This window comes from Chiloscyllium plagiosum, unplaced genomic scaffold (genome assembly GCF_037043375.1).
Source record: "Chiloscyllium plagiosum isolate Xiang-an unplaced genomic scaffold, Cpla_swu_hap1 HiC_scaffold_22, whole genome shotgun sequence".
NCBI lineage: Eukaryota > Metazoa > Chordata > Chondrichthyes > Orectolobiformes > Hemiscylliidae > Chiloscyllium > Chiloscyllium plagiosum.
The window spans coordinates 30,032,522-30,060,027 of record NW_028270160.1 but is presented as its reverse complement, the minus strand read 5'-3'; the positions used below and the strand labels follow the sequence as shown (position 1 = coordinate 30,060,027).

The 27,506-nt window shown below is 40.9% G+C and overlaps 1 protein-coding gene across 5 annotated transcripts in view; it reads right to left on the bottom strand.

The window, feature by feature from the left end:
- Window positions 1–25,559, bottom strand: part of plekha1b (pleckstrin homology domain containing A1b) — an 83,422-nt gene extending 57,863 nt beyond the window's left edge. Inside the window, exon 1 of one of the 5 annotated variants that reach the window (XM_087998921.1) lies at window positions 25,205–25,559. The gene's annotated coding sequence lies outside the window, so the exon portion shown is untranslated. Of the gene's footprint in view, window positions 1–12,910; window positions 13,021–25,204 lie in introns of those variants that run through there. The other 4 variants (XM_043712676.2, XM_043712675.2, XM_043712674.2 and 1 more) reach the window with 4 other exon arrangements.
- Window positions 25,560–27,506: the final 1,947 nt, after the last annotated feature.

The window sequence follows — 27,506 nt, the reverse complement described above, 5'->3', positions numbered from 1 at the left end:
AAGTTCGAGCAAGACTTCTTTGCTGAGCAGGACCTTCAACCAATGCTATACACTAGATACATCGATGACAATCTTCCTTTGGACTGTGCTGAAGAATCACTGAAATAACTACATAACAATATCAACATGTTTCATCCTGCCAGACTTACCAGGGATTACTCTTTGGAATCAGTCTTGCACACAGTCTCACACACAGGTTCCCATTCCTGATGGCACATCCAGGTGTGTTGGTATTGTGTTCCTTCACAGCCTTCAATATGGCAATGAGCATGTCGCCAAGATCATCATCCCTATGTTGCCGCTTCTCACCTTTAAACTACCAAATTTTAAACAGATCATTGTTCACAGCTAACTATCTAGACTTCAGGACAACACTGACTACAACACCACACGATCCTGCCATGGCAACCTCTGAAAGACACGTCAGATCAACATTGATACTACCATCACGTGAGAATACTCACCATGTACATGGTGGGTGGTATGTGTATAGGGTATAGGTAAAAAATTATACCTCTTCCCACCCTACCTCTTGCAAAATTGCCATCCCGTATTCCCAATTCCTCCGCCTCCGCTGTATCTGCTCCCAGGAGGACCAGTTCCACCACAGAACACACCAGATGGCCTTCTTCAGAGACCGCAATTTCCCTTCCCACGTGGTTAAAGATGCCCTCCAACGCATCTCGTCCACATCCCACACCTCCGCCCTCAGACCCCACTCCTCCAACCGTAACAAGGACAGAACGCCGCTGGTGCTCACCTTCCAACCGACCAACCTTCGCATAAACCAAATCGTCTGCCGACATTTCCGCCACCTCCAAAAAGACCCCACCACCAGGGATATATTTCCCTCCCCACCCCTTTCCGCCTTCCGCAAGACCGTCCCCTCCTTGACTATCTGGTCAGGTCCACGCCCCCCTACAACCCATCCTCCCTTCCTGGCACCTTCCCCTGCCACCGCAGGAAGTGCAAAACCTGCGCCCACACCTCCTCCCTCACCTCCATCCAAGGCCCTAAAGGAGCCTTCCACATCCATCAAAGTTTTACCTGCACATCCACTAATATAATTTATTGTATCCGTTGCTCCCGATGCGGTCTCCTCTACATTGGGGAGACTGGACACCTCCTAGCAGAGCGCTTTAGGGAACGTCTCCAGAACACCCGCACCAATCAACCACACCGCCCTGTGGCCCAACATTTCAACTCCCACTCTGCTGAGGACATGGAGGACCTGGGCTTCCTTCACTGCCGCTCCCTCACCACCAGACGCCTGGAGGAAGAACACCCTATCTTCCGCCTCGGAACACTTCAACCCCAGGGCATCAATGGGGACTTCAACAGTTTCCTCATTTCCCCTTCCCCCACCTCACCCTAGTTCCAAACTTCCAGCTCAGCACTGTCCCCATGACTTGTCCTACCTGCCTATCTTCTTTTCCACCTATCCACTCCACCCTATCACCTTCATCCCCTCCCCCACTCAGCTATTGTACTCTATGCTACTTTCTCCCCACCCTCCTCTAGCTTATCTCTCCACGCTTCAGGCTCTCTGCCTTTATTCCTGATGAAGGGCTTTTGCCCAAAACGTCGATTTTACTGCTCCTTGGATGCTGCCTGAACTGCTGTGTTCTTCCAGCACCACTAATCCAGAATGTGTATAGGGTATAAGCAGGCAGGGGAAAAGTTTTGAGTTTTGTGAAACAAGAGGTTCAGCTAAGCATGACTCAGATTAGATAAGCACTTGCAGTTAACAAAGGGGTGCCGTAGGCAAGGGTAATGTTTGAACAAGGAGGAAAAGTAATCATTATGTCGAGCTATTTAACGAGATGATGTAGCATTCAGTATGTAATGTCATTTAACAAGGTGAAGAGTATTTATTATGTGAAACCAGTCAACAAAGTTAAAAACATTGGGTAATAGCAGATGGCTTAATCTTTACGTTACAAGCATCAATAGGTTACCCAATCAATATGTATGTTGCCTTATTTGCATGCTCCTCCCTGCGAAATGACTATATAGCTCATTGAGAAACTATTCTTCCAGAGAAGACGTGAACTCATTTCCCTATGCATATGGACGATCGTTCTCCAACTCCAACTCCAACCCCCCGGGCTCAGAATAAAGGCGATGAAGGTAAAACTATTTTGTCCGAGCGATTCGCTTTGATGGGGGGGGGGAAGAGTGAGGGTGTATAGATACTCAGCTGAGCTGCAGGCAAGGATGCCCTGAGATATGGTCTATTGCCAAACAATGCACATGCTACAACAGCAGGTGATTGAACACCACGCAACAGAGAGGAATGTTCCATCCCAGTCAGAGAACACTTCAGTGGTGAAGGACATTCAGCTTCTGAACTTTGGTTAAACAACCTTCAAGGTCGTCTTCAAGATACACGACGCAGAATCGTCGAGCAAGAACTGGATAGCCAAGTTCCGTTCCCTTGGGATCATGTCGGACTACATGTGATCCCACCACATTGTTGTGTATCTGTAAAATCTTCATTACTCTCCTGTTTCGACACCATTACCCTGACAAATTGTTATGATCTCGCTGGCTTGCAGTTTTGGATTACTTATTTTGGTTTGACCCTCGACATGCAACTCTTATACCCATCACGTTATTCCGATCATTTGGTTTATCTCCAGCACCACCTTATTTAATTTTTTGTAATTATCTCTGCCTCATTTAAAACAGATTATAGGTCATCCCTATATTTGTTATTCAGCTGACACTTTACTTACTGTCTAACATTTTTGATCGCCCGCTTATTATTCAGCCTGTTGCCACTCCACTCACACCATTTGTGTGATCTTTTGATCTCTCTGCCTACAAACTGTGTGCGCACTCCTCTCACTTCACTTGATGAAGGGGCTTACACTCCGAAATCTCTCACACTCGTGATTTCGAATAAACCTGTTGGACTATAAATCTAGTACCGTGTGACTTGACTTTGTCCATTCCAGTCCAACACTGGCACCTCCACATCTTAATGGAATGTGTTATTTGAAATTGATTAAATAGCTCCTTAAAATGTCTGCCACTGTTTCTGTCATCTTACCTGATACTCTTTTTCCCCATTGCACCATGGCCAACATTATTTCTGGCTCTTATACTTACCTGTAAGTTCAAGTCACTAGTTTAGTCCTATCCACAAAACCAATGTGAAATTTTATCGTGTTATGATCACTCCAACCCACAGATCTTTTAAAAGGAGGTATTTTTATTTCAGAAAGGCATTGTCGAGATGAGACTACTGTCAGCAAAACAAGCAACAGTGTTTTCTTAACTAAGCAGTCTCAGTTTAAATTACAGTATTTAATGCAACATCACAAATTGTATAGAATGTGAAGTAAAGAGGAACAGATATACAAGACTAAGGAAGAGAAGGCAGAGCAAATGGCACTGGGAATATGTATAGGGCATAAGCAGGCAGGGAAGGAATTAAGCTCTGGAGTTTTGAGAAACAAGGGGTTCAGCTGAGCATGACCCAGATTAGATAAGAACTTAGAGTTAACAATGGGGTGCTGCAGGCAAAGGTAATGGGTTAACAAGGTGGAAAAGCAGTCATTATGTAGAGTCATTTAAAAAGAGGAGGTAGCATTCAGTATGTGAGGTCAGTTTAAAAAAAAGTGACAAGTATTTATATGAAGCCAGTTATTCATTGTGTAACAGCAGATGGCTTAATCTTTACTATTGACACTTGCTGATTGTTTGGGTGACTGTTACAATATGTATGTTGCCTTATCTAGATGCTCCTTCTCATAAAATGACTATAGTTCATTGAGAAACTGCTCTCCAGAGAAGACCATTAACTCATGTCTTTGTGCACTGAATTCACAGGTTGTTCTCTCTCCCTTTAGGGCCTAGGATAAAGATGAAAGAGATAAAACTATACTGTGTTTGAGTGTTTTGCTTCAACTGGAGGGGAGGGAACAACAGCACTAATTGCAAAGGCTGGTTCACTGTAATGCAGAGACAAAATTAATGTGCACTTTCATAAACTCAAACATCTCAAGATGGTCAACCATCATGTCAGATGAATTTTAGTTATCATGAAGTAAAGAAAATATAAATAGCAATCCTTCGAAAGAAGACTTGAATAGTTTTGAAATTGTAAACATTATTCCCCCCTAAATTTATTTTACTTCAATTCACCAGCTCTATAACCTCTCACGCAACAAATCTGGGATCTCTTCACGTTTACTCCTCTCCCTGGCCCCACAGGCCATCATCCTCTCACTGGTTTGGAAATCTCTCCTCTCATCAAAGATCCATCTCAAAATCCATCCAAAGCTTTACCCCTACCATTATTCCAGATATCTCCTCCTTTGGTTCAGCTCGTATTTTTTGTAAATTTACCTTAAAATTAGGATGGGAACCACATGAACATACAGTTTTGCTGTGTTTGCTACACAAAGGCCCAATTTTCCTCACCACGAATAGCAGAATAGAAAGATTGACGGAGTGATTTCTATTAGAGGGAGCTGGAAATTTTACATAAGGTAACTTCCAGACATTCTAGTTTTATCAAAGGTATTACTCGGAATTGGCAAACTGACTGCGCAACAATAAAGGCAAAATTTATTTTCTGCCTATTTCCATCATCCAGTGTATTGTGAAGCATAATTTCAAGATGCAAAAATCAATCAAGATTAAAAGTTTTGCTATATAGTCATTTTACAGGGAGGAGCACTCGGAGAAGGCAACATACGTATTGATTGGGTGACTGTTATGATCAGCAAGTGTCAATAGTAAAGATTAAGCCATCTTCTGTTACACAGTGAATGTTCTTAACCTTGTTAACTGGCTTCACGTAATGAATACATTTTATTACATACTGAACGTTACCTCATCTCGTTAAATGGCTCTACATAATGACTGCTTTTCCTCTTTGTTCACCCATTACCCTTGCCTACAGCACCCCACTGTGAACTGTAAGTTCTTATCTGATAAGAGTCATGCTCAGCTGAATCTCTTGTTTCACAAAACTCTGGAGCTTAACTCTTTCCCTGCCTGCTTATACCCTATACACATTCTCATTATGACACTAATTGTGCAGTGTCACAAAAACAATGTAGTAAAAGGTTATAGTTAATTTTATTTTTATCTATGCATTTTATGCCACAGGTATCACCTGCCCACAATACACCACGTCCAATCTTCATTTGCACTGAAGCCACTGGAAGGTAAGGTGTATATTCAAATCAACACCACAATATTGCCAGTTTTACAGTGCCAAAGTTGAAATTAATTTCAAAATTAATGCTCACCTATTTCCTTCACTCCAAATCTGTTGAATTGAAATAGTAAAGAAAATTAATGCTGCATATTTATATATAGCATTGGAAGCAGAAGTCAGGAATTAAGGAAACCTGGGATAACAATACTACTTCTTATGTAATTATGTCACGGTGTATAAACTTCCTCCAATGGGAATTTCATACTTGGAAATTGACCATTGAGGGGGAAGATCTTTTTCCCTTGCCCAAAATAACTTTGTTCGAACAGAGTCATTTGGTTCATCCTGAAAATAAAAATGAAATTGAGAAGCTGTTTTCCTAGTTTGGTTGTACATGACACAGATGGCTTTAATATCGAAGAGGTTAAAAAAAAGATAAAATCACAAGTGCGACAGATCCTCAAAAAAATATTTTGTATCAGAAAAAGGTTTATATCAATCATTTGAATGGAGATAGCAATGTTTAACTATTTTTGGTCTGGTGAAAGGAAACCCCTGTTTGTTGTGTGCTGCAGTCAGCAATAATTACGATTTCTGACAAATGATTAGAAGCTTCTGTAATTAAGTTAGAGATTTTTTTAGTTTGTATGCAAGATTGTGAAAATTTCAGTTCATATGAAATAGTTTTAACAAGGTACTGATTTAAATCTCCACCTAGGTAACAAGAAACAAAGCACACAGATCTTGGACAACCAAAACATCTTTATGTAAATAACATTTTTAACCACTAATCCCCAAAAACCTGTTTGCACTGTACAAGAAAGGTGCAATCATTTTTCCTATTCTGTACAATAAATTTAAAATCTTCAAGAATCTAAGCCACAAAATCAAATGCAAAGAATGGTTTTAATATATGTATGGACTTCGTATTACGTATAGCATTACTTCTATACCATTTAAAATCTCATGATAATACAATGGGTACATGTAAGTGATCAAAGAAAAACGTGAACATAAGTGTTCACAATTAAGCTTATCCTCCCAAAAATGTAGGGCTCAGTGTTATGTTTTTTGAAGGGGGTTCTACTGCAAGGCCTTGAGATTTCTTGCCATTTTTTAACCAAACTCATCCCTATTGTGTATCTCACATCCAATCCAACCTATCTCACCACGTACCATTCACAAGACAACTCTGCACTCAATAGATAACCTGGGACTTTCAGTCATTTGCAGCATTGTATTTCTAAAAGCTGATTGAGCATTGGACAAGTGCTGCCTGTCTGGAGGTGACCTGCACTATTCCAGAGATTTACCCCACACATGGCAGTCAGGAGGAAATTAGTGCCCTGCTTCGTAGGAATGACCAAGAGATCCTGTTGGATACAGTGACAGATGCAGGATTTCTTCTTCCCCCAGGGCCAGTAGGGGAGGCCATGACACTAAACTAAAGCCACTTGGTCTGAGGTTGCCACCAGAATAAAATCAGTGCTCGCCCTCTGAACGAATGCACAGCACAGTAGGAAAAAGATCAATGACCTTCTTCTCTCCACCAGTTTAAGTGCCATCCCCTTTTCTCCAATATCTCCCACTCACTCACATATTTACCCATTACCCAACAAACCTTCTGCTCGACCACTATCACAACAGCATGCAACACCTTTTCTTACGGTCACCCTCTGACACCTGACTGCATACTCTCAGTGATGCCTAATTACTCACATGGGACACCCCCTACCTATTTAACACCTATGCTACCAATTTTCATCTCCCTTCATATTTATCCCCCTCTCATTCCAGGAGGGTAACAGTGCTCACCAGGGCAGAAGGACTCAAGGCAAACAATGGGTTGCCTGATACCAAGTTCCTTACCCCTTATGTGAAGAGCATCCTGACTGACCATACTGAGTGGCTGACTATTTCCAAGCCCCTGGATGGGTATTGTAGGCTGCCCTTGACTTGATGTGTTGCAACCCCCTGAGCAAAGGCCATCACCCTTGGCTTGACAGAGCCCTGACAACCATGACAAGTTTAATTCCTTAAGGTCTGTGCTAAATGACAAAACAAGACAGAAGTTATGAGCCTGATATCTCTGACTAAAAAAAGGGGGAAAATATGCACAAAGACAATGCAAGGCAGGAATGCTATGTGAATCCAGGATCTCTATGAAGAGCAAGTGAAGAACCCAGAGATGGAGCCCAGCCAGTGCATCAGCATACCCCTGAGCACAGTGTCCTTCCTGCAGCATTACAGCCCAAGGTGCAACATTGAATTGTGGAAGCAGTTTCAGTAGATCCGAGCACAAGATAGCTATGTTCCACATGTTTCTGATGTCAATGCTCCTGGAAGAGGGGGTACACATGACTTATATCCATGACATGCCCTGAGATATTTGATGCTTGGTGACCAGATGAAAGTAGGTTTAAGATAGAAAGCTGAATGAGGCGAGTTGGGCAGTCAGCAAATAGTTTAACAAGCAATAACCCCCTTAAATTGGCAACCCGCCATGCTATTTGTCAAAAGCATGGAAGTTAGGGCAAAATGCTCCTATTATCAAGGCTGGCCTCGCCAGACATTTCCCCTGATTCCCCAGAAATCCCATCATAGCCCACGTTACTCAGGCCCTGGTAATATTCTGCCCGTAATGTCTGTTCTTGAAGGGCTTATAACGAAATGGTGACTCTTCTGCTCCTCAGATTCTGCCTGACTTACATGTGCTTTTCCAGTGGCACACATTTCAACTCTGATCTCCAGCAATTGCTGTCCTCACTTTCTCAGGGGAGAACAGCTCAACTGAGGTGTGAATTTCTGGCCCATGACAGGGATTTGAGCAGGAAAGTATCAGTTGATATCCCAAAGTACTGAAGGGGTGATGCCTTTCTAATGAAACATTAAACCAAGGTTCCATTTACCCTCAAATGGATATTAAAAAAATCACCTTGATACTATTTAAAGAAATTCTTGCAGGTGCTGTAACTAATTTTTCCCCTCAACCAATACCCATAAACAGATTTGTCAGTACACTGATGGGAGCTTGCTGTGTACAAACTGCCTGCTGACCTTCCTCTATTACAACATACTACCTACAGAGTGCTACATTGGTTGTACAGTGTCTTAGGGTGTCCTGACGTCAGGAAAGAACAAAAAAATTAAAGCCATTTTCACTGCTTCACACTTAATAATTGATGAAATCCAAAATCTTTCAGCTTTTGGACTGTAATATTCAAAGTAATCTACTGCTTCACTTACAAAATTAAAGAACCATACAGTACATAGTAAGGTATATAGATCATTTGGGGGATATTGGTTAATAATTTATAAAGAAATAGGTGATGTGTTTATCACCCTTATTCACTGTTTTCTAATGTCACTATTGGAAATTGGATCCATTTAAAACAGAACTTTTGTCTCACACTGTGTTATATGGGATCTTAACTGTTGCTACAGCAGTTACTTGTTTTCCCCAAAAAATTTTCAAACAAGAAAAATTACAATAAATACCACAAAAGGTTACTACTTTTCATGAGCTAACATCAAATAGTCTGAAATCATAAGTGCAATCGGATAGTACAGACAAGCAAAATATTGCACAAGGAACTTCTAAGAAAAGGACATTAACCTGAAATGCTTGTTTCGCTGATCTGAATAGCTCCAGCATTTTTTTTTTAAAATGGCAAGATATAGTTAGATTAATACAGTTTGAATAAGTCATGAAGGTTTTCATAAAGTAGAAAGAAGTGCCCCCCTCATGTATACTTCAATGCAAGGAGTATCAGAAATAAAGTGGGTGAACTTTAGGCGTGGATCGGTACCCGGGACTACAATGTTGTGGCCATCACAGAAACGTGGATAGAAGAGGGTCAGGAATGGTTGTTGGAGGTTCCTGGTTACAGATGTTTCAGTAAGATTAGGGAGGGTGGTAAAAAAGGAGGGGGGGGTGGCGTTGTTAATTAGAAATGGTATAACGGCTGCAGAAAGGCAGTTCGAGGGGGATCTGCCTTTGGAGGTAGTATGGGCTGAAGTCAGAAATAGGAAAGGTGCAGTCACCTTGTTGGGTGATACTATAGGCCCCCCAATAGCAGCAGAGATGTGGAGAAACAGATTGGGAAACAGATTTTGGAAAGGTGCAGAAGCCACAGGGTAGTAGTCATGGGTGATTTCAACTTCCCAAACATTGATTGGAAGCTCTTTAGATTAAGTAGATTGGATCGGGCGGTGTTTGTGCAGTGTGTACAGGAAGCTTTTCTAACTCTATGTAGATTGCCCGACCAGAGGGGAGGCCATATTGGATTTGGTACTTGGTACGATGCTGTAAGACAGGATCTGAGGAGCATAAGTTGGGAGCATAGGCTGTCAGGGAAGGATGTTGTGGAAATGTGGAACTTTTTCAAGGAACAGATACGACGTGTCCTTGATATGTATGTACCTTTCAGGCAGGAAAGAGATGGTCGTGTGAGGGAACCTTGGTTGACGAGGGAGGTTGAATGTCTTGTAAAGAGGAAGAAGGGGGCTTACATAAGGTTGAGGAAACAAGGTTCAGACAGAGCATTGGAGGGATACAGGATTGTCAGAAGGGAGCTGAAGAAAGGGATTAGGAGAGCTAAGAGAGGGCATGAAAAATCTTTGGCGGATAGGATCAAGGATAACCCCAAGGCATTTTATGCGAATGTGAGAAACATGAGAATGACGAGAACGAGGGTAGGTCCGATCAAGGACAGTAGTGGGAGACTGTGTATTGAGTCGGAAGAGATAAGTGAGGTCTTGAATGAGAACTTTTCTTCACTATTTATAAATGAGAGCGACCGTATTGTTGAAGAGGAGAGTGTGAAATGGACTGGTAAGCTAGAGGAGATACTTGTTAGGAAGGAAGATGTGTTGGACATTTTGAACAACTTGAGGATAGACAAGTCCCCCGGGCCTGACGGGATATATCCTAGGATTACATGGGAAGCAAGAGAGGAAATTGTAGAGCCGTTGGCAATGATCTTTTCATCTTCACTATCAACAGGGGTGGTACCAGGGGACTGGAGTGTGGCGAATGTTGAGCCCCTGTTCAAAAAAGGGAATAGGGATAACCCCAGGAATTACAGGCCAGTTAGTCTTACTTCGGTGGTAGGCAAAGTAATGGAAAGGGTACTGAGGGATAGGATTTATGAGTATCTATAAAGACACCGCTTGATTAGGGACAGCCAGCACGGATTTGTGAAGGGTAGGTCTTGCCTTACAAGTCTTATTGAATTCTTTGATGAGGTGACCAAGCATGTGGATGAGGGTAGAGCAGTGGATGTAGTATACATGGATTTTAGTAAGGCATTTGATAAGGTTCCCCATGGTAGGCTTATGCGGAAAGTCAGGAGGCATGGGATAGTGGGAAATTTGACCAGTTGGATAGAAAACTGGCTAACCAGTCGAAGTCAGAGAGTGGTGGTAGATGGTAAATAGTCAGCCTGGAGCCCAGTTACAAGTGGAGTTCTGCAGGGATCAGTTCTGGGTCCTCTGCTGTTCGTAACTTTTATTAATGACTTGGAAGAGGGAGTCGAAGAGTGGGTCAGTAAATTTGCAGATGATACGAAGATCGGTGGAGTTGTGGATAGTGAGGAGGGCTCTTGTCGGCTGCAAAGGGACTTAGATATGATGCAGAGCTGGGTTGAGGAGTGGCAGATGGAGTTCAACCCTGTCAAGTGTGAGGTTGTCCATTTTGGAGGGACAAATAAGAATGCGGAATACAGGGTTAACGGTAGGGTTCTTAGTAAGGTGGAGGAGCAGAGGGATCTTGGGGTCTATGTTCATAGATCTTTGAAAGTTGCCACTCAGGTGGATAGAGCTTGTCAGAAGGCCTATGGTGTATTAGCGTTCATTAGCAGAGGGATTGAATTCAAGAGTCGTGAAGTGATGTTTCAGCTGTACAGGACTTTGGTTAGGCCACATTTGGAGTACTGTGTGCAGTTCTGGTCGCCTCACTTTAGGAAAGATGTGGAAGCTTTGGAGAGGGTGCAGAGAAGATTTACCAGGATGTTGCCTGGAATAGAGAATAGGTCGTACGAGGATAGGTTGAGCGCGCTAGGCCTTTTCTCATTGGAACGGAGAAGGATGAGGGGTGACTTGATAGAGGTGTATAAGATGATCAGGGGAATAGATAGAGTAGACAATCAGAAACTTTTTCCCCGGGTACAACAGAGTGTTACAAGGGGACATAAATTTAAGGTGAAGGGTGGAAGGTATAGGGGAGATGTCAGGGGTGGGTTCTTTACCCAGAGAGTGGTGGGGGCATGGAATGCACTGCCTGTGGGAGTGGCAGAGTCAGAATCATTGGCGAACTTTAAGTGGCAATTGGATAGGTACATGGATGGGTGCTTAAGCTAGGACAAATGTTCAGCACAACATCGTGGGCCGAAGGGCCTGTTCTGTGCTGTATTGTTCTATGTTCTAAGATCTGAAGATGAGACAACTTGACTTAATACTCTAGAGGAGGCAGTGACATAGGTCAACTGAAGATCAAAGGAGGCAAATTCATTGAAGAGATTCAAGGAGGACAGACAAGTGGCATATGCAAGGATCAAAAGGAGGCACTATGCTCAAAAAAAGCAGTTGTGGTTCAGGAAACTGAAAAGGAAGGGGGAGCAAATTAAGATTTGGAAACAAGCAAGAGGAAAAAAGGTTAAGGTTGCACGCTGAGAACAGCTGCAAAAATGCACGTGCAAATGGACAGAGAAATTGAAACAATTCAAGTTTCATAAACAAGGTTATTCTCTTAATTTGATACCCAAACATTTTCAAAATTGTTTTAGGAGATAATTCAAATCTAAACATCATTGGCAAAAGATTCTTTTTGAGAAACCCTGTTACACTTAACAGTGAATATACACATGGGTACACCACAAGGACTACAGCTGTTCATGGAGAAGACCCATCCACTGAATGAAACTGGAGACGGGTAATGAATGTAATTTGACAGCAATGCCCACATCCTAAAAATAAATTAAAATTATAGTGTTGAACTAGCCACTAAGAGTGCAAGAGCAGCACTCAGATTTTCTCATTTGTGGTCTTTGGCTTCTACTCAAGCCCTCGACAAAGCCAGGATCAAACACCTGCCATATGAAAAATCCTAAACAGGACTTTACAACCCATCATTACGTGGAAGAAAGGAGCTGGAGCACCAATTTAGTGCTCTATATTTGAAGCTCTGAATTGCATTGCAATCCATTCAAGGATCTGTTCAAGAGAAATCTGAACACCTAAATTTTGACCAATAAGATAATGCTACACTATTTCATGCTTTGAAACAAAAGATAGCATAAACTTACATGCATACATGACTATATTTGCTTTATTTAAGTTAAGTTAAAATAGTAGCATGCAAGGCCCTTAGATGTACTCAGAATTCTTGAGGGAAGAACGGATTGGTTAAATTTTCCTAAAAGCTATTGACTTGCATAAAGAACAACCATAGTTTCCAGAGGTCTTTGGCATAATCATCTTCAAGTGTTCTCAGCACCAGCTTTTTGTGGAGGCACACTTAAAATTTTCCAACTTTTGACTGTGCATTCCTCAGTTCTTTAGCTCGAAAGTATTGAAAATAAAACTGAATAATCTGTCAGTAGCTATCTTTAGCACAAAACGTCACAAGGACCATTGTCAATTCTTCAAACAAGGAAATTTATATTCAATATAATCAAATGTCACCAACATTCATGTGGTGAATGGAGAAAATAGATTTCGAAGAAAGGTGCAGACCTTTACAAAAGTAGCCACCTCCCAGGTTATTCACATTACATTCAGATCAGATATTTAATCAGTTTTACAAGATGCTTCCCAAACTTCTCCCAAGACTTCTGTCATTCAAATAGGAATTCCTAAAACAGCAAAAAAATTAAATGTTAAAATACACAAACTAGATATTGAAATTACTAAGTTTCCTTTAAAACTAACAATTTGTTGCAATTGTTATTCAACTAAGCTGTATATAATCAAACAATACACGAATGGAGTAAAAAAAAGTTGTTGGAAACACTCAGCAGATCTGGCAGCATCCATGGAGAGGAATCAGAGTTAGCCTTCTCTGAGAAAGGGTCATTGGACCCAAAAGATTAAAGTGATTTCTCTCTATAGATGCTGCCAGATCTGCTGAGCTTTTCCAGCAATTTCTATTTATGTCTCCGATTTGCAGCATCTGCTGTTCTTTTGCTTTCTACACAAATGGAGAATGCGGATCCAAATACAAATATTCAGATTTATTGCAAGATGTGATCACCAAAAACTTTTCAAAGATCTGGTGCTATATTCTGTGTTTGTAAATATAGTAACAGATACTAAAACAATTCCAAAAATATAACTGCCATTAATTATAATAATACATTGCAACGCTTCAATGCAGAATAATCCCAAATTAGGTTAGTCAGCCCTGAACAAAATTAATAAAGCATCACATAAAGGGCATTAAAATAAAGTCAAAGCCTTGTGTCACAACTGTCAGCACTGTGGAACTCAAGTGACCAAACCAACAGAGATAGATGTTAAATGCAAAAGAAAAAACAAAAATAAATTTCAATGGGAATCGTCAGGAGAGAAACATCAGTTAAAAGTTGAAGGTTGATTGCTCTCTTTGGAACAAAAGGGAAAACTGAATGAGAAATTTTGAGGGAGTATGGAAATAAAGGAAAATGATTGGGGAGAGGAGTCGGAGTGGAAGCCACGTGCAAACATCTAAAAATGTAGCAGCTTCATCCTTCTGAACAATAACTCATGGCTTTAATAATATATTTATTCAAAATAGGAGAAAGGAAACAGAGGGCAACCACAATTCAGTGATTAATCAACACCTTGGCTAAAACAGGAGACAGTTAAAAGAAGTCAGTTTACTTTTCCACATGTTAATTTGTGAATTCTATTTCCTTCTATTTCTCATGCCAATTTTCACGCAATTGATCTGTAATAAATTTCAGTTCTGACAGGACTATACATGAACACTTTACAATATCGCCACTTTATAAAAAAGCTCCAATCTCTGTTTCAGAAGTTAACCAAATGAAGATTAACAATTAAACTCTCAATATTTTACCTGATCTATATTACACATTTCAATTGAGTGAGTCTTTAACTTAGAGGAACATCATGGGAATTCTAGTTTGCAAATTAAAGAATTAATTAATTAAATGTGTAGAACGTAGCAGTACATGTTAAATTCTGATTCCCTCACCAATGCCTAATACTGGTTAAAATTGGTCCTTAAATGCTCTTTTCAATGAAACTAATTAGAATATTACTGTAAAAACCTCAAAGATGCACTAGACCATAAGCCTAACTTCAAATCAAAGTTGGATGATTCAGAAAATGCTGAAATTTAAAAAAAGACAAAAATCAGTGACAGAACTGCTTTCAGACTGTAACTTCATTCATAGAATGGAATCCATAAAATCCATTCCATAATTTCCCTTCATCTGTTTAATTCCCCTGTCCTCCATTAGTGCCCTCGCAATATACTTCTATAAACTCAGGCATTTCCACAACTCTAACCCCAGACATCAACTTTTGATCCACAAGGGAATCAAAGTGGAGTAGAAATTAGATAGAATCAGAGTTCTACAGCATGGAATCAGACCCTTTGGTCCAACTTGCCCATGCCAACTAAACATCCTGAATTGCTTTAGTCCAAGTTGTCAGCAATTGGCCCATTTCCCTCTGTACACTTCCTATTCATACACCCATCCAGATGCCTTTTAAATCACAATCTCTTCTGGCAGCTCGTTCCACCCTCTACCTGAAAAAAGTTGTCCTTCTGGTTCTTTTAAAAAATTTTCTCTCACCTTAAACATATGCCCTCTGATTTTCAACTGGCCTACCCTGGACTATTCACTCTATCCATGCCCCTCATGATTTTATAAATTTCTATAAGGTCACTCCTCAGCCTCTGATGCTCCAGGGAAAAGAGCCCCAGCCTATTCAGCCTCGACCTATAGCTCAAAAAAACTCCAGTCTCAGCAAAATCCTAGTCCGGTATCCCTGTTACATACTCAAGTCCAATAAAATCCAATGCTAATTCTAAGTGGCAATACAAGTCATTCCTTTTCCTGATGGGGAAATTTTTGTGTAGTAATTTTAGAACACTAAATTTAGGTTATTGACATTACACACCCTCAAGTACATTTTAAATGGACAATGCTCTTTAATAATGATTAACATAGAATATACACAATTCACACAAAAACATTGTACGTTTGAAAGCTGTATGTACTGCAATAAATCCTTGTTTAAAATTAGTTTTCAGAATTAATTTACAAAATTTTGGCCTGTTTCATATTCCAAGACCATACAAGTCATTGAACACATACTTAACTAGGAACTGGTTTGAACAAGTCCAAGCGCGTTTGGATTTTATTTTTCAGCCAAAAAGTGTTCAGTTAGGGACAATGGCCCCACAAAAGGTTTGAAGGAAACAGATCTCAGCATGCGCATGCATGTTTCTTTAATCAGCACCACCTTGTAAAACTGAATTTTAAAAATGTAACAAAATACCTTAGTTATATCTAATTACATTTAAAGAGGACTGTGTTAAAATACTCAATTGAATGATATAGAAACAAAAAGTGTAAATTTGGCCAGCATGTCATGCAAAGTCAAGTTATCATAAGTGGGTGTATAACTCAGCTGGTATACCTCAGAATGCAAATGGAAATAGACTCTGATTACAATATACAGAAGATTCCTTCAACAAATTAGCTGCAACTATGCTAAATATTCGTGCAAGGAAGAAATAGGTAAAACTTTTAGTTTGAATAAGACTGACAGAACTGGATTTGTATGCTACATAGCTTACCATTCGAAAACTAATTACTGCATAGGTACTGCCACAAAATCGAAAGTATATAATTGCTGGCATACAAGTTCAAAATTTTGCATTGTATCAGTGGATTTTCATTTATATAGATTTTTCCAAAAAACAGAAAAACTGCCACGTTTAACATGCAAATATGAATGTCCTAAATATATACATAAACCAGCAAGTGAATACTCAACATGATACTATGGGACTCAACATACAAAAAGGTTCATTTTCACACCTACTGGAGGATTTGCTGTTTTTCAGCGGAGTTGGATAAAAACAGATTAAAACCTTGGCTCAAATTGAACAAAACAAAATGTAAAATCAACCCCACAGCTGCTATTGAAAAATTGACCCACTGCTCCTGACCTTGTAACTGAAAATATTTACATTGCTAAGTCATACCTATGCATAGCGTAAGCACATTTCAAGCACACCTCCATGTTTACTAACTGTAAACAATCATACACTATTTTATTCCTCTACATCACAATGAGATAATCACATATATAACATGTAACTTTTCACCTACAGAAGGAAGTACTCTAGCTATCTCCACCACTTAGAATTAGCGCACTTTCCACAGAGAATGGGGGGGGGGGGGGGGGGGGAAGTCATTTGAACGACTTAGCTAAATTGCTGAGAAACTATTAAGAGCTACTGGCTTTACACATCAAGAGTTATAATCCTCTCAGATTGCTCCTATAGAGTCATCAGCATACAGCATGGAAACAGACCCTTCAGTCCAATCGTCCGCGCCGACTAGACATCCCAATCTGACCTAGCCCATTTACCAGCATTTAGCCCATAACATTCCAAAGCCTTCCTATTCACCTACCCATCAGATACCTTTTAAAATATGTTGTAACTGTACCTGCCTCCACCATTTCTTCCTCTGGCAGCTCATTCCACACACGCACAATTCTGTGAAAAAGTTAACAGAGGTCCTTTTTAAATTTTTCCCCCTCACCTTCAACCTACGTCCTCTAGTTTTGAACTCTCCCACTCGAAGGAAAAGACTTGGCTATTCACCCTATCCGAGCCCCTCATGATTTATAAACCTCTAAAGTCACACTCCAGCTAGAGGGGAAAAAAGCTACAATTTATTCACCCTCTTTTTAACTCAAACACTTTAGTCCCAGTAACATCCACGAAAACCTTTTCTGCACACTAAATTTAACAACATCCTTCCAAATGAAGGACTTTCAGAATTGTATGCAGTATTCCAAAAGTGGCTACACTAGCATCCTGTATAACCACAACATTACATCTAATTCCTCTCCACAAGCACTGATCCTTGTGACACACCACTGACCAATAAACACAAACATGCCAAAAGCCTTGCTCACCATGGTGTCTACCTGCAATTCTACTTTCAAGGAACTATGCACCTGCACCCCTAGGTGTCTTTGTTCAGCAACACTCCCCAGGCATTATCATTTACTGCCTAAGTCCTACCATAGTTTATCTTACCAAAATGCAATACCTCATTTATCTACATTAAACTCCATCTGCCACTCCTCAGTCCACTGGCCCATCTGAATCAAGGTAGGTCTTCTTCACTATCCACTACATCACCTATTTTGATGTTATCTGCAAACTTAAATCATTCAAGGCCAACTTAAAAATTAGGGCAGCACAGTTACTCAGTGGTTAGCACTGCCACCTCACAGCACCAGGGATCCTGGTGTTCAATTCCTGCCTTGGGCGACTGTGGAGTTTGCACATTCTCCCCATGTCTGTGTGGGTTTCCTGCCCCAGTCTAAGGGTGTGCAGGTTAGGTGGACTGGCTATCTAAATTACCCATAATGTCCAGGGATGTGCAGGCTCGGTGGATTAGCTATGATGGATGCATTGATAATAGTGTGGGTCTGGTGGGACGCTCTTCAGGCCTACTTCCACACCGTAGGAATTCTACAGATTGAATAAGTAATTGACTAATTCCTATATTCATATTGAAATCATTGATATAAACAACAAAAGGCAGTGTACTCAGCACCAATCCTTGCAGCACTTCACTAATCATAAGGCCTCCAGCCCGAAAAACAACACTCCACCTCCTCCACCAGCATCACCACCACCACCCTCTGCCTCCATCATGGTATTCTAACAGACGAAAGGCTTAACAGACAACCAATTTTTCAATATATAATTTCAGTTACATCACACTAAATTTTTGCTATAAATTCTGTGTGTTAGGATTGAGACCTCCACTACCACCTGATGAAGGAGGGACGCTCCGAAAGCTAGTGTGCTTCCAATTAAATCTGTTGGACTATAACCTGGAGTTGTGTGATTTTTAACTTTGTACACCCCAGTCCAAACACCAGCATCTCCAAATCATGACTATTTCCCAAAGCTTCCATATCCTGCTCTACAGTAAATACAGATGTGAAATTCAAGTTTAGAATTTCACCCATCTCCTATTGTTCCACACACACGCAATCTTATTGATCTAAAGAAGCCTTATCCCACTTTAGTTACTCTTTTGGAGTACCTTTAATGTACTTACAGAATCTCTTAATTCTCAACTCCATTTGTCAATACTATCTCATGTCCCTTTTTTGCTCTCTTGATTTCTCCCTCAAATATTGCCTTTATACTCTGAGGCATTCCCTCAATCCCAGGTATCTATTCCTGACATATGCCTAGTTGTGTTTTGGCCAGCACCTTCATTTCTCGAGTCATCCAGCCATACACCTGTACCTGACACAGCCTTGCCTTTCACATTAACAGGAACATACTATCTCATTCTTAAAAAGGTCTCACGATCTTATACTGAACAACCACCTGATAAAGGAGCAGCACTCAAAAAGCTAGTGCTTCCAAAGAAAACAGTTGGACGATAACCTGGTGTTGAGATTTTTAACTTTAAAAAAGGTTTCTTTCTTCCCAACCATCGCACTGCCTGTGAATAGCATACCTCAAATCAACATTTTAAAGCTTTGCCCAATACCATGTCATTTACTCCAAATGTGAACTTCAAATTTTTGATCAGGTCTATCCTTTCCTATAAGGATTTTAAAATTAAGAGAGTTTTGATCACTTGGCCCAAAGTGATTCCCTACTGACAACTCAGTCATTTGCCCTGCCTTACTTCGCAACAGAAAGTCAAGTGATGTTCCTTCTCCAATAGTTACATTCACATAAAAGTTTTCGTGGACACACATACATACACTCCTCCTCACCCAAGCTCATAACTTTAGGACAGTCCCAGTTTATGTTCAGAAAGTTAAAATACCTTACCATTACAACCCTAATTTCTTTGCAGATATCAGAGATCTCCTTACATATTTGCTTCTCAATTTCCCATTGATTATTGGGGAATCCATAATACAATCCCAATGAGGTGACCACCTGTTTCTTATTGTTGTGGTTCTGTTCGCCGAGCTGGAAGTTTTTGTTGCAAACGTTTTGTCCCCTGGCTAGGCGACATCATCAGTGCTTGGGAGCCTCCTGTGAAGTGCTTCTTTGATGTTTCCTCCGGTGTTTATAGTGGTCTGTCCCTGCCGCTTCCGGTTGTCAGTTTCAGCTGTCCGCTGTAGTGGTTGGTATATTGGGTCCAGGTCGACGTGTTTGTTGATGGAGTTTGTGGATGAATGCCATGCCTCTAGGAATTCCCTGGCTGTTCTCTGTCTGGCTTGCCCTATGATAGTAGTGTTGTCCCAGTCGAATTCATGTTGCTTGTTGTCTGCATGAATTCGACTGGGACAACACTACTATCATAGGGCAAGCCAGACAGAGAACAACTACTATCATAGGGCAAGCCAGACAGAGAACAGCCAGGGAATTCCTAGAGGCATGGCATTCATCCACAAACTCCATCAACAAACACGTCGACCTGGACCCAATATACCAACCACTACAGCGGACAGCTGAAACTGACAACCGGAAGCGGCAGGGACAGACCACTATAAACACCGGAGGAAACATCAAAGAAGCGCTTCGCAGGAGGCTCCCAAGCACTGATGATGTTGCCTAGCCAGGGGACGAAACGTTTGCAACAAAAACTTCCAGCTCGGCGAACAGAACCACAACAACGAGCACCCGAGCTACAAATCTTCACGCAAACTTTGAACCTCTTTCTTATTTTTAAGTTCTACCAAGATTGTTACATAACAAACATGTTTAAAAAAGTTGTTTAGATCATTTTATTCAACTCTTGCCAGAGTACACTACAAAAGTAATATGAGATTCATTGCAAACATGTCCAGCTGAATGCATGTCTGACAGCTGCACAATACTTTCAATACCAGACTCTCAAAAAAAATAAAATCAGTAAAAATTACAAAGCCATCAGCTTGGTGCATATTTCACCAATAATTAAGTATTTTGTACATTAAACTTATTTTTTTACTAAAAATTGGGAAGAACAAGACATTCAACTCTCACCTGTTGCATCATGGATTGTGGCAGTTCAATTCCTTTCGAGTGAAATTTCTCCATTATCCTCCAATTCCTTTACTAAGTACAAGGCTAAGAAACTCACTCTTGAAAGTTTGAAATATCCCAGCCACAAAGCCTTTTAAAGGAATGGAAGTTCCAAAGTTCCTACCAGCCCTTGTCAAAAAAACGTCCCCTTAATCCACTACTGAATGACATCCTTCCAATTTTATGTCACCTTGTTCTGGGTTGCAACAACAGAAATCAGGTTTTCTGCGTCTGTTTGACTAAATTCCTTTATATTTGCACTCTCAATATGCTCATACCTCAGCCTTCAAATATCAAAAAAAATCCATGTTAAGTCCATGCAACATATCCTTAATGTAACATTTTAACCCTAGTATCACTGTACTCTACCTCTTGCAGGTCAGTGTTACTTGCATGAAATTTTATACATCTAGCAACATGCTCCCTCCCTTAACCGTCTTGACCAGGAACAAAGTATCCCTGATAGAGAATGTTAGCCAGACTCTGGATTTCCAAATCCAATTAATGTAGAACGTTCCATTAATTCTTTTGATTATTTTTGCATCCTGATTGCTATAAAAAAAAAAGCAGTGTACATGAACACATAACAGGCTCTCTATCATTAATACTCCAACTTGTTTTGCTCTGATTTAATGATCACATGCTTTCACATAAATGAGCACCATCTACTATAGATTTGCATAGTCCTCAGACTGACCAGAGTAAGTAAGTGGTCTTATTGCGTTGAAACTAGCTGCATCCCACAGATCAGTGTTGAGGATTCAACTATTCACAATATTTATTAACGCCGTAGATGACACGATAGAGCCTAATATCAAAAGATTTCTATCATAGGCAGCATTGCATAAAACCTTAGATTAAGTAATCAGTCAGTGAATGAGAAAGCACGATAGCAAACAAATTTCAATTTAGGCAAGTGAGAAGTTCTTCATTTTGTACCTTTGATAGATTTAGTAATGGTTAAAAAAAGTAGAAACAATTGAATTCTAAAAAGACCAGAGGTTCCCTAAGTTTAAAATCTATGGTGGGATACAAGAAAAAGTATTAAATGGAACTGTATATCTGTAGGACCAGAACATAATGGGTTAGAAGTCACGATTGAATTATGGAAAGTATTTTGTGTCTCCATTGCAGCTGTTCCAATGACACAAACTTCCACTTGTTTCTAAAAAGGGTTTTTCCTGTGATGAACTGGGCCCTCAAAAGGTGCCTGATACACTTCCAGCACTTCTGTCCTAACCCATTTCTCTCCATCCCTGAACCATGATAGGTCTTCCCTTGTCCTCACTTTGCATTGCACTAATCTCCATGTTCAAGGGTTCAATCTTTGCTATGTCCAGCATGATACCACAAACAAGTATCCAAGGGGACTATTCTTCTGCAAAACCCTGGTTCACTTGTACTCCAACCCTAATCCATCTCTGACACTTTCCCTGCAATCACAAGTGGTCTATCACTTGCCCATTTACCACCTCATTATCCAAAGCTCTAAAAACAAAAATCCTTCCAGATAAAGTTATGATTGAAAGAAGTGAGTCAATCTAGTATATGCATTTACTGCTCACAATGCAGTCTCCTCCACTTTGAAATCAAAGCGAGATTGGGTGTCCACAAGTGTGCCCCTGACTTTCCAGTCACTTGCCAATTTAATACATCATCTTCCCATCATACTCAAATTGCTGTCTAAGGCTTTATTGCTGTGTTCTCGGTGGAGGCACAACACCTCTTTTTCCACTTAGGCATGTTATAGCTTTCTGGACTCAGCATCAAAAGAACAACTTCTGCAGGACCATGAACTATATTCTTCCATTTTGTTTTGACATTTACCACCAACCCTTCAGTTTCTGATTTTCTTAGCTCAATTGATAATAAAACCATCTATATTATCATTAATACCTGTTCTGGACTTAATTTCTTCCTCAACGATCACCTCGCACTTTGCCGTTTCTTCTGACATCCCTTGCCCTCAAATCTTTATTCTCCAGAGCAGAAAATAAGTCACTTTTTCAATTCTCTCTTCAGTTCCAAAGAACTGAACTTCTGGACTAGAAACAACGACTCGTTCTCTCTCCATGGATGCTGCCAAATCAGAACTTCTGCAGCATTTTGTTTTCATTTCATATTTACAGCATTTTGGTTTTGTATGTAAAACTTGTGTTAGATTAGATTACTTACAGTGTGGAAACAGGCCCTTCGGCCCAACAAGTCCACACCGACCCGCCGAAGCGTAACCCACCCAGACCCATTCTCCTACATTTACCCCTTCACCTAACACTACGGGCAATTTAGCATGGCCAATTCACCTAACCCCTGCACATTTTTGGATTGTGGGAGGAAACCGGAGCACCCGGAGGAAACCCACGCAGACACGGGGAGAATGTGCAAACTCCACACAGAGAGTCGCCTGAGGCGGGAATTGAACCCGGGTCTCTGGCGCTGTGAAGCAGCAGTGCTAACCACTGTGCTACCGTGCCGCCCACGGGAGAAACTGAGGACTGCAGATGCTGGAGATCAGAGTTGAGAGTGTAGTCTTGGAAAAAGCACAGGTCAGGCAGCATCCGAGGAGCAGGAGAATCGATGTTTCGGGTATAAGCCCTTCATCAAGGATCTGGTGATCCTGCTCCTCAGATGCTGCCTGACCTGCTGTGCTTTTCCAACACGACACTCTTGACTTGTATTCAGTTCTGGACACCATAACTCAGGAAGATGATATTGGCTTTGGAGGAAGTATACAGGTTTACTAAAATGATACTTGAACACCAAAGGTAAAATTATCACAAATACACACAGCCAGAGTTGTATTCTCTGAAATTTAATACAAGATGTGACTTGATCAAACTTTTCAAGACAGTCTAAAATCAGATTCAGGCTATTCAGGTACACAAAAAAAGTGACAAATGGTTGGAATTTTTGTGCCGCAAGTTGCAGGTGATGCAGAAATTGGTAGGTTTAAATAATGATTGATGGGTTTTGTTTAAGTTTTAGTTAGGTTGCAGTCAACCACAATCTCATCGAAAAGGAAAAGACTCAAGGAATTAAAATCACCCACTGCTGTAATATACCCCCTTGTAGCCAGGCATCCCATGATCTTTTCAGGTCAGGCAGCACTGGTTAAGAACTCAATTTGACAGCTATCACACCAGGAACACGAATGCTTCAGTCCTCTTCATAGACATCTGCCCCAATATAGATTGTACAGTGTGCTTCCAATACTGTGCTTCATGTACTATGAAACTCTTCCTGAAACTTATATTCACAATCAGATTTGGTACAGATAAAGCTTGTAAAACCCCCTTACACATGAAGGAACAATATTAGAACACTCAGCCCTTCAAGCCTGCTCTGCCATTAAAATTACAGCTGATCTGATTTTAACCTCAACTTTACATTTCTTCATAACCCAAATAATTTTTCATCCCATTAGTAACCAATGATGTACTTACTTCTGCTTTTAAATAAAAAGCAAACGATCCAGCATCCACTGCCTTTTGAGGAAAGGAATTTCAAAGACAACCCTCAGATTAAAAAAATTCCCCAAGTTTCCTGTTCCAAATGGGCACCCCTTTCTTTTTAAACCAGACGCCTTCACACAAAACAGCACAGGGACAGGCTTTTCAGCTCACCATGTCTGCACAGACCATGATACCATTGCAAACTAATCTCATCAGTTTGCATATGGTCCATATCCCTTTATTCCCTGCCTGTACTTGTCTGTTTAAATGCCTCATACATTGCTATCATGACTTTCTACCACCTCCCCTTATTATAGATTTTCTAACAAAAGGAAGCTTCTTTTCTACATCCACCCTGTCAAGTTCCCCCAGGATCTTACACATTTCAATTAAGTCACCTGATTCTTCTGAACTCCAGATGATCAAAGGCTGAGCTTGACTTGCCTTCCCTCAAAGAAATGTATTCATTCTAAGCATTCATCTACTAAACCTCCTCTGAACTGCTTCCAAAACATTAATGCCTTTTTGCAAGTACAGTAACACAGTACTACAGATGCAATCTCCCAAATGTCCTGGATAACAAACATTACCTCCCACATTCAATTCCCCTCATAATAAAACATAGCATTCTATCAAATTTCCTGATTACTTGCTGTAGTTGCATACTAACCTTCCACAATTCATGCACTAGGACACTTAGGCCACTCTGCAACCTCTCACCATTTAGGTAATGTGTTTCCCATCTACTGTCAAAACTGACAATCACTTTGCCGCAATGTATCCCATTTACCATTCCCAATTAAAGTAACTCTTGGACATGAAGTTATTTAATTTAAAAGCTGAACCTCTCAACCTGACGGAAAATTGCTCAGATCCGAGTATCCTTTCCATAAATGTGACAGCAATATTCAACGAGATCACGAAAAACCAACAAACCAGAAGTATATAGTTAGAAGACAAACAAAAGCACGGTGACAAAACATATGTTTCTCATCGCTCTGGAGCAAAGCGAATACATACAGTATATAACACAGGCACAGCGCACTTCGATTGAACACGGATCTGGCTGAGATTATTAGTATCTCAGCTCGCGGTTTTGGTCGTTTCGAGGCTGTCTGAGGGGGAGGCTGTGCAGTATAATGTTCCCCGTTAGGGAGCCGGCTTTTAGCAGCCCACAGCCAGCCAACCGCCCGCCCGCCCGCGAAAGGCCGACGCTGCGACTCGTTGCGACTACCCCCTCCCCCATAAAAGCACCGCGACGCCCCGCTCAGACCGGGGGCACAATCGGCGAGCAGACAAACTCACTTGCCCGCCTGTCACACTCACCCATCGGGGAAAGAATGAGGAGAGCGGCTCCGACCTCCGCGACGCTCCCCGCCGAGCGAGCTCCACTCACTAAACCATTGCCAATATCCACTTCCGGGTCAAACACCACGGGGTCACCTCGAAAACGGATCTGATGTCCCATCGCTGCGCGCAAAGGCCTCTGGGGGTTGTAGTTCGCCTTCCGGGGCAATCCGCTGGAGAAGCAAATTACTGCAGATGTCGGGGTCATAGAATGCTGGAAAAACTCAGCAGATCTGCGCAGAGAGAGAGAGAAAATTAATATCCTGGACTAGATTGCCATCCGTGGCCATGGTGCCATCTCTATATATGACCACTGCGCATTCAGGCAATCCAGAGGAGCATTTCATGTATTTTTTTGACTTTTGCAACTCGTAGCTCGCAATGGTAGAGTTTTCACGCAGTTCTCCAGGATTTCTCACCACGTCACTCCGAGCCTGAGAAGATTCTGCGCTTAATCTGATTGGGCTTGATGAGTATTCGTTTGAGATCCAAAATTGCAAACATAGTTCTGAACAGGAATGTCATGAACCAGAACAACATATTGCGTAAATTTACGGAAAATTACTAACAACCTTTTTTTATAAATACCCGTTAAATGCTATCTACCACCGTGATAATGAAAAACTAATCTACAATAAGTTAATGATTTCAGAAGAGTGAAATTTGTGAATACATAAATTTAGACCTAAACTAATAGGTGCCACCCTGATGATTGGGAACACATTTTTAAAAATGGGCAATTCAGTCCCTTTTTGATTATTTGGTAAACAACAAGTATTCACAACAAGTATTCATTAATGGAGAGGTACACTTACTAAAGTTAGCTCCTTACTCTAGAAAGAAAAATCTGCAGTAATTCTGTCTTTGAATCAAATTAGATCTGCCATGCCTGATGGGTATCTATTCAAAGTGTTGAAATTATTTGAATGAAGAAATCTCCTTAATATTTCTGAACTCTGTTTTTTGTTATTTTCGACCTGTGAGCACTGTCTTTTTTAATTTTTTCTTTGGAAGTAATCCTATTGATTCACCTTTTATTAACACTTTATGTATTCGTTAAACTCTTCAACGGTAAACAGCCCAGATTTCTAGTTTTCACTTGTCTATCTTTTTTAGATTCCCTGCAGTATGGAAACAGGCTGTCCGGCCCAACAAGTCCACACCAACCTGCCGAAGAGTAAGCCACTAAGACCCATTCCCCTACCCTATATTTACCCCTGACTAACGCAGCTAACATTATGGGCAATTTAACATGGCCAATTCACCTAACCTGCACATCTCTGGATTGTGGGAGGAAGCCAGAGCATCTGGAGGAAATCCACGCAGACATTAGGATAATGTGCAAACTCCACACAGACAGTCACCCAAGGTGGGACTCAAACCCAGGTCCCTGGTGTTGTGAGGTAGCAGAGCTAACCACTAAGCCACCATGCCGCCCCAACCTCTGTGCTCAACCTTCTGATGTTGAGGATTAGTTGGTGACTTTTCTCTACCCTCGCTTCAGTTTCTGTTGTGATCTTAGTATTGAAACTTGACGTAGTACTTACGTTTTGACTGTTATATTACATAGTTCCAGAAGAACATCTCCTAAGATTCAGTATTTTGCCTACTTTATTTCTGCTCGACAGTGTTGGTATGCTGAATGGTGAAGGCGGATACAATTACAACATTTAAAAGGCATCTGGATGGGTATATGAAGGATTTAGAGGGATATGGGCTGAATGCTGCAAATGGGACTAGATCAGATTGGGATGTCTGGTCAACATGGATGAGTTGGACCAAAGCATCTGTTTCTGTGCTGTCTAATTCCATTACTCTATAAGTGTACTATTAGCCCAAGATGTGACATGACATCATAACAGGTGATCCTAACAAGATGACAATGGTACATAAGCTATAATGATGACCATGTCACTAACACTAATTGTTGTAAAAATCTATTGGGTTAACTGATGTAAGTGGGATAAGGAAATCTGCCATTCTTATCTGGTCTGGTCTACCTGTGACTCCAGATCCACGGCAATGTGCTTGACTCTTAACTGCCCTCTGAAATGGCGTAGCAAGCCACTCAATTTAATACCAATTGGAAATGGACAATAAATGCCAACCTGTGATACCATGAAAACATAAATTTACAAAAACAGCTGACAGTATGTAGATGTGTGAGACATCCACATTGTCCTGATTTAGTGAGTTTGTGAGCCAGTTACCTTGAAAAAAGTTGGTACCTAATGAAGCATCATTCCATAGTTGCAATGAAAACTTGTCACAAAAGTGCTGT